The sequence below is a fragment of the Perca fluviatilis genome, chromosome 20 (genome assembly GCF_010015445.1).
Source record: "Perca fluviatilis chromosome 20, GENO_Pfluv_1.0, whole genome shotgun sequence".
In the NCBI taxonomy this organism is placed as follows: domain Eukaryota; kingdom Metazoa; phylum Chordata; class Actinopteri; order Perciformes; family Percidae; genus Perca; species Perca fluviatilis.
In genome coordinates, this window is record NC_053131.1 from 891,850 (window position 1) to 899,485 (window position 7,636).

The window sequence follows — 7,636 nt, forward strand, 5'->3', positions numbered from 1 at the left end:
GCCACACACACAGACACACACACACAGACACGGAGACACCACACACACACACACACACACACACACACACACACACACACACACACTTCAAACAACATTGTTTGATTAAAACAGCTATTCAGCTTGACGTGCAGTACCTGCGCACGTCCACAGGATGGCACTATTGCACCACTCCCCAGCAGATCACAAATGATAGATGTGGAGAGATGTAGAGAGGTATGGTGAATGTAGCCTTTTCTTAATGTACAAAACTAAAATGGTATGTTTTAAGATTTCATTTATGCCTTGAAGTAATAAAGCGTAATACAAATAATGTTCTCAAGTTAAAATCATTCAAGTGAAGTGACTGTAGACCGGTGTATGTTAAGAAAGTATGAAATGATGTCTTAACCCTTGTGTTGTCCTTTGGGTCAGAAGGACCCGTTCAGTTTATTTGACTTTTTGCATTGGCCTGGCGTTGCGCTTCGGGTCTTTCTGACCCACACGTTATTCCGTGGTATTTCTCTGCTACCGCGGCTCTGGCCTTCGGGTCTTTCTGACCCACACGTTATTCCGTGGTATTTCTCTGCTACCGCGGCTCTTGGCTTCTTCGGTCTTTCTGACCCACACGTTATTCCGTGGTATTTCTCTGCTACCGCGGCCCTGGCCTTCGGTCTTTCTGACCCACACGTTATTCCGTGGTATTTCTCTGCTACCGCGGCTCTGGCCTTCGGTCTTTCTGACCCACACGTTATTCCGTGGTATTTCTCTGCTACCGGCCCTGGCCTTCGGTCTTTCTGACCCACACGTTATTCCGCGGTATTTCTCTGCTACTGCCGCTCTGGCCTTCGGTCTTTCTTCTGACCCACACGTTATTCCGGGTATTTCTCTGCTACCGCGGCTCTGGCCTTCGGGTCTTTCTGACCCAGCACGTTATTCCGTGGTATTTCTCTGCTACCGCGGCCCTGGCCTTCGGTCTTTCTGACCAACACGATTCGCGGGTATTTCTCTGCTACCGCGGCTCTGGCCTTCGGTTTTCTGACCCATACGTTATTCGCGTGGTATTTCTCTGCTACCGCGCCTGGCCTTCGGTCTTTCTGACCCATACGTTATTCTGTGGTATTTCTCTGCTACCGCGTTCGGTTTTCGGTTCTGACCCATATCGCGTATTCCGTGGTATTTCTGCGCTACGCCCTGGCCTTCGGTCTTTCTGACCCGCATACGTTATTCCGTGGTATTTCTCTGCTACCGCTGTCTGGCCTTCGGGTCTTTCTGACCATACGCTATTCCGTGGTATTTCTCTGCTACCGCGGCTCTGGCCTTTCGGTTCTTTCTGACCCACACGTTATTCCGGGTATTTCTCTGCTACCGCGGCCCTGGCCTTCGGTCTTTCTGACCCATAACGTTATTCCGTGTATTTCTCCGCTACCGCGTCGGGCCTTCGGTCTTTCTGACCCATACGTTATTCTGTGGTATTTCTCTGCTACCGGCCCTGGCCTTCGGTCTTCTTCTGACCATAACGTTATTCCGTGGTATTTCTCTGCTACCGCGGCCCTGGCCTTCGGTCTTTCTGACCCACACGCTATTCCGTGGTATTTCTCTGCTACCGCGGCTCTGGCCTTCGGTCTTTCTGACCCAACGTTATTCCGTGGTATTTCTCTGCTACCGCGTCCTGGCCTTCGGTCTTTCTGACCCACACGTTATTCCGTGGTATTTCTCTGCTACCGCGTTCCTGGCCTTCGGTCTTTCTGACCCACACGTTATTCCGTGGTATTTCTCTGCTACCGCGCCGGGCCTTCGGTCTTTCTGACCCATACGTTATTCCGTGGTATTTCTCTGCTACCGCTGCTCTGGCCTTCGGGTCTTTCTGACCCATACGTTATTCCGTGGTATTTCTCTGCTACCGCGGCTCTGGCCTTCTTTCTTACCTCACACGCTTATTCCGTGGTATTTCTCTGCTACCGCGGCTCTGGCCTTCGGTCTTTTCTGACCCACACGTTATTCGCGGGTATTTCTCTGCTACCGCTGGCCTTCGGGCTCTTTCTTCTGACCCACACGTTATTCCGTGGTATTTCTGTGCTACCGCTGCCCTGGCCTTCGGTCTTTCTGACCCATAACGTTATTCCGGGTATTTCTCTGCTACCGCGGCTCTGGCCTTCGGTCTTTCTGACCCACACGTTATTCGCGGGTATTTCTCTGCTACCGCGGCTCTGGCCTTCGGGTCTTTCTGACCCAAACGTTATTCCGTGGTATTTCTCTGCTACCGCGGCCCTGGCCTTCGGTCTTTCTGACCCACACGTTATTCCGTGGTATTTCTCTGCTACCGCGGCTCTGGCCTTCGGGTCTTTCTGACCCACACGTTATTCCGTGGTATTTCTCTGCTACCGCGGCCCTGGCCTTCGGGTCTTTCTGACCCACACGCTATTCCGCGTGGTATTTCTCTGCTACCGCGGTTCTTGGCCTTCGGTCTTTCTGACCCACACGTTATTCCGTGGTATTTCTCTGCTACCGCGGCTCTGGCCTTGGGGTCTTCTGACCCATACCGCTTTATTCGTGGTATTTCTCTGCTACCGGCGGCTCTGGCCTTCGGTCTTTCTGACCCACACGTTATTTCGCGGTATTTCTCTGCTACCGGCGGCCCTGGCCTTCGGTCTTTCTGACCCACACGTTATTTCGTGGTATTTCTCTGCTACCGCGGCCCTGGCCTTCGGGTCTTTCTGACCCACACGTTATTCCGTGGTATTCAGGGGACTCCGGCCTGGCTCGTAGTAGTAACACAGAAATGGTAAGGGAGAAAAGGGGGAAAGAGACAAACATCATCCTCGTCCTACTAAACACTTTTATTATACACACTGTTCACATTCGTCTTCTTGTTTTTGTCATCTTTGCTTCTTCTTCTTCTTTTGGACCTTTGTACTCTTTGTACTCGGTTCAGCGGCCGGTTGTGACGCCGGCATGGCCCGTTGTGTGACTCTAAATTTGGAGCTGCATAATTTTCTCAAACACGCGGAACAAGAGGCAAGCGCGGCACGCTCAGCACGTGCGGTTTGCGTGATGCGCGAGGCACGTGCAGCACGCGCGGCACGCGTAGCACGTGTAACACGCATAGCACGTGAGGCACGCGCAGCACGCAATGTCCCCCAAGTGGAAGAGATGGAAGAAGAAAACACAAAAGAGGAAGAAGAGGAAGAAGAAGAAGAAGAAGAAGAAGAAGAAGAAGAAGAAGAAGAAGAAGAAGATGATGACCACAGCGACTCTGCCGAGGAAGACGAATGGTCATCCGGCGGGTGTGCGTCAGAAGACGACAGAGACAAACACGACGCCGCGGACGGAGAAAAAGACTGCCACGGAGAAAAGGACTGCCGCGATGCCGCCGGCCACGACGCGGGAGAAGAGGACTACGACGCCACTGACATCCGAGACGAACGAGGACAAGAACGAGGAGAAGACATGGCAGCAGCAGCCCAAGAGGGTGTACGGCAAAGAGAAGAAGAAGAAGAACAAGAAGAAGAACAAGAAGAAGAACAAGAAGAAGAAGAAGAAGAAGAAGAACAACAACAACAACAACAACAACAACAAGACAAAGACAAAGAGGGCCAAGACGAGGAGGAGCAGGACGAGGAGCAGGATGAGCAGGACGAGGAGGAGAGCGAAAGGTTCGTGTCCAAAAACGGTGAAATAGAATGGTCCTCGACGACGTATCATCCCCGACGCCAACTTCGCCGGCCACGCCAGCCCATAATGAAGAGGAGGAAGAGGACCAACAACTGGACGATGAACGACAACAACATGACCAAGACGGCGACGACGGGAGCAACAACAGGCTCCAGAGAGCCCCCGGACCCACCGAAAGTAACGCCACCACACGCCGTCCGAGACATACTCTCCACGTTCGACCTGTTGGTCACGCGGGCGCATAACAGAGATCGCGGTGACCGCCACGTAACCTCGAGGGCCCCAGGAAATGCGGCAACGACTGGAAAATGACGGACGCGCACGGAGCTGCGCGGCTACCTCGGCTGCTGCTCCGCCGGAGTGTACAGGTCCCGAAACGAGGCCCTGGAGAGCCTGTGGCACAGGAGAGCGGCAGGGCCATTTTCCCCCCACAATGTCGCTGAAGCGATTCCACGCGCTTCGCGACTGCGCGCATTCGACGACAGCGACGAGCGCCGGAGACGAGCCTCGGACAAACTGGCGGCCATACGTGACGTGTGGGACGCCTGGGTGGGTTCTACAACACGGGCCCCGGACGTGACTGTGGACGAGCAGCTGGTTCCCTTTCGAGGTGAGTGTCGTTGTCGGGTCTGGGAACTCGCTGGCCATCGGCGGCGGGCTCAATCAGCGCGGCCGGGTGGATAAACAGCAGCAGCAGCAGCAGCAGCAGCAGCAGCGGCCGGTTGTCTTTCACAGAGTGGTCGGATAGAGTGGTCGGATAGCTTGCAGCGCAGCCCTCCCACGGACGCTGTACTGCTACATAATATGTGCGTGTGGCCACCTGACCAGAGTTTGGTTTCTCCGGCCGCTGCTGCTGCTGCTGCTGCTGCTGCTGCTGCTGTTTATCCAGCCGGCGCTGCTGCTCAAAAGCCCTCCAAACGGACGGGAGTTGCCCGACTCTCGACCCTGTGGCGTGCTACCCCCGTAGTTTACAAAGCTTATGTGTGTGTGTGTGTGCGTATGCGCACACGGATGTTTTTAAATTTTTTATTGTTCTTTTTGGTATCCTTGTTTATTTTTATCTCTTTCTGCTTCTCATTTCGTCTTTGCACTCTGGTTCCTCTCCCGCCGAGTCCTTTCCCTTCCTCCTTCTCATTCTCCGTTTTGACGACACCGACATCGCAAACCAAGGTCGATGCTCCTTCCGCCAGTACATGCCCAGCAAGCCCGCCAGGTACGGACTCAAGTCGGGTGGCCTCGCGACGCGGCTCCAGCTATACGCGGGTCGGAACATGTAGGTCTACACGGGCAAGTCTGTGAGCCGGCGAGCCCGGAGAGGAACGTTCCGCGTGGTGATGGACCTGACCGCGGGCCTGCGGGACCCGCGCAACGTCACATGTGACAACTTTTTCACCTCCTACGAGCTGGCCCGGCGGCTCCTCCACGAGAGGCGCCTCACCGTGGTGGGCACGATGCGCAAAAACAAGCCCGAGCTGCCGCGCGCCTTGCTCGACACCAAGGGCCGCGCGGTCTTCTCGTCCAAGTTTGCCTTCACGCCCACCGTCACGCTGGTGTCCTACGTGCCCAAGAAAAACAGGAACGTGGTGCTGCTGAGCACGCTGCACACGGGGGACGCGCGGGTCAGCGCCTCCAGGGCCGCCAAGCCCGACATCATCCTGCACTACAACAGCACCAGGGGCGGCGTGGACAACCTGGACAAGCTCGTCGGCACGTACAGCTGCCGCAGGAAGACGGCGCGCTGGCCCCTCGCCGTGTTCCACAACATTCTCGACGTGTCCGCCTACAACGCCTTTGTGCTCTGGCGAGAGCTCAGGCCCGAGTGGCTGCGCGGCAAGCTCAACAGGCGCAGGGCTTTGCTCGAGCAGCTGGGCAGGGCGCTCGTCACTCCGCTCATCGAGAGACGCTCGCATCTCCCTCGCACGCAAGCGTCTGCCGCGCTTGTCCAAGCCGTGGCGGCGAGGTCAGGCGCGCCCAGGTCAGGCACTGGTGTCACGCGAGCCCGACAAGACCAGCGAGGAGACGACGACGAGGAGGAAGAAGACGATGAGGAGGACGACGACGACGAGGAAGCGGAACCGAGAGTGCCCAGCAAGCGAAAGAGGTGTCAGCTCTGTGCAAAGAAAAAGGACCGCAAGACACACACCGTGTGCGGTGGCTGCCAGAGATACATCTGCAGGAGCTGCACACGGTCCTACTGCGCGGACTGCGTGAGGCAATAGCCTCTTGAGTCGCGCGGCGGTTTGAGCTTCGTCGGTGACTTTCAAATAGTAGGCCAGGGTCCCGGGGACCCGAAGGACGAGGCGAGCGTGTGACATGGAATAACATAGAATAAGCGAGGGTCCGGGGACCCGGGACAGAGGCCGCGAGGCCAGTAGCAAATGCATAGAATCACAATAAGCCAGGGTCCCCGGGACCCGAAGGACGAGGCCGCGAGGCTAATACAAAACGTGAATAAACTAAACAAGTTCCCGTGACACGAAGGACAATACAAGGGTTAAGGTAGAGACTCGTGTGAGGTGTCATTGAACTCAGCAGAGACTTCCTTTTTAATTGGTGATGGTTTGACCCGCCCCCCTATGCTTTAGCCACGCCCCTTTTCACAGCTAATGAACCGTATGGCGTAAAGTCTTGTGTGAGGTATCGTTGAACTCGGCGGGGAGTTCCCTTTTAATTGGTGACGATTTGCGGCGTCCGAGTGCCGCGCGAATGCACGGTCGCAAGGAGCGGCGTCCGCCGGTAACCCCGACGTGCGCAGAGGCGCGAGGGCCCGTCCATCGCTGCTCGCAGCTTTAATTCTTGTTGTTCTTCTTCTTCTTCTTCTTCTTCTTCCCTTTGCCGTACACCCTCTTGGGCTGCTGCTGCCATGTCTTCTCCTCGTTCTTGTCCTCGTTCGTCTCGGTTGTCAGCGGCGTCGTAGTCCTCTTCTCCTGCGTCATGGCCGGCGGCGTCGCGGCAGTCCTTTTCTCCGTGGCAGTCTTTTTCTCCCGTCCGCGGCGTCGTGTTTGTCTCTGTCGTCTTCTGACGCACACCCGCCGGATGACCATTCGTCTTCCTCGTCAGAGTCGCTGTGGTCATCATCATCATCTTCTTCTTGTGTTTTTTTCTTCCATCTCTTCCACTTGGGGGACATTGCGTGCTGCGCGTGCCTCGCGTGCTATGCGTGTTACGCGTGCCGCACGTGACTCGCGCATCACGCGAACCGCACGTGCTGAGCGTGCCTCTTGTTCTGCGCGTGCCTCTTGTTCCGCGTGTTTGAGAAAATGATGCAGCTCCAAATTTAGAGTCACACAACGGGCCATTCCGGCGTCACAACCGGCTGCTGAACCGAGTACAAAGAGTACAAAGGTCCAAAAGAAGAAGAAGAAGCAAAGATGACAAAAACAAGAAGACGAATGTGAACATATATGTGTGTGTGTATAATAAAAGTGTTTAATAGGACATGAGGTTTGTTTCTTTCCCCCTTTCCCTTACCATTTCTGTGTTACTACTACGAGCCAGGCCGGAGTCCCCTGAATACCATTGAATAACGTATGGGTCCCAGAGACCCGAAGGCCAGATCCGCGGTAGCAGAAAATACCATTGAATAACGTATGGGTCAGAGAGACCCGAAGGCCAGAGCCGCGGTAGCAGAGAAATACCATTGAATAACGTATGGGTCAGAGAGACCCGAAGGCCAGAGCCACTGTAGCAGAGAAATACCACGGAATAAGGAATATCTTCCCAAATGTCCCCCATTTTTAATGGGGAAGTATACCCAAATTGCAAAAGTGCACCCCAAATGTGGTCCTTTTTGGGACATTTCCAATACCCTTGTTGGTTATTTTGGGAACACATTGGCCATTTGGGGCTACCCTTTGGGAACACTTAGGTAATTTGGGAATATGTGTGCCTGCTGTCCTGGTCCCTTAGGGGGCGCTGTTGTTGCTCCGGGTTCACTTGGGGACATTTGGGAACACATGCAGGGGTGGTCCTAGGCAGTGGT

The 7,636-nt window shown here is 55.0% G+C and overlaps 1 pseudogene; it reads left to right on the top strand.

The window, feature by feature from the left end:
* The window catches only part of LOC120548862, a 79,966-nt pseudogene extending 74,093 nt beyond the window's left edge, over positions 1 to 5,873 (top strand).
* The last annotated feature ends 1,763 nt before the right edge of the window (positions 5,874 to 7,636 follow it).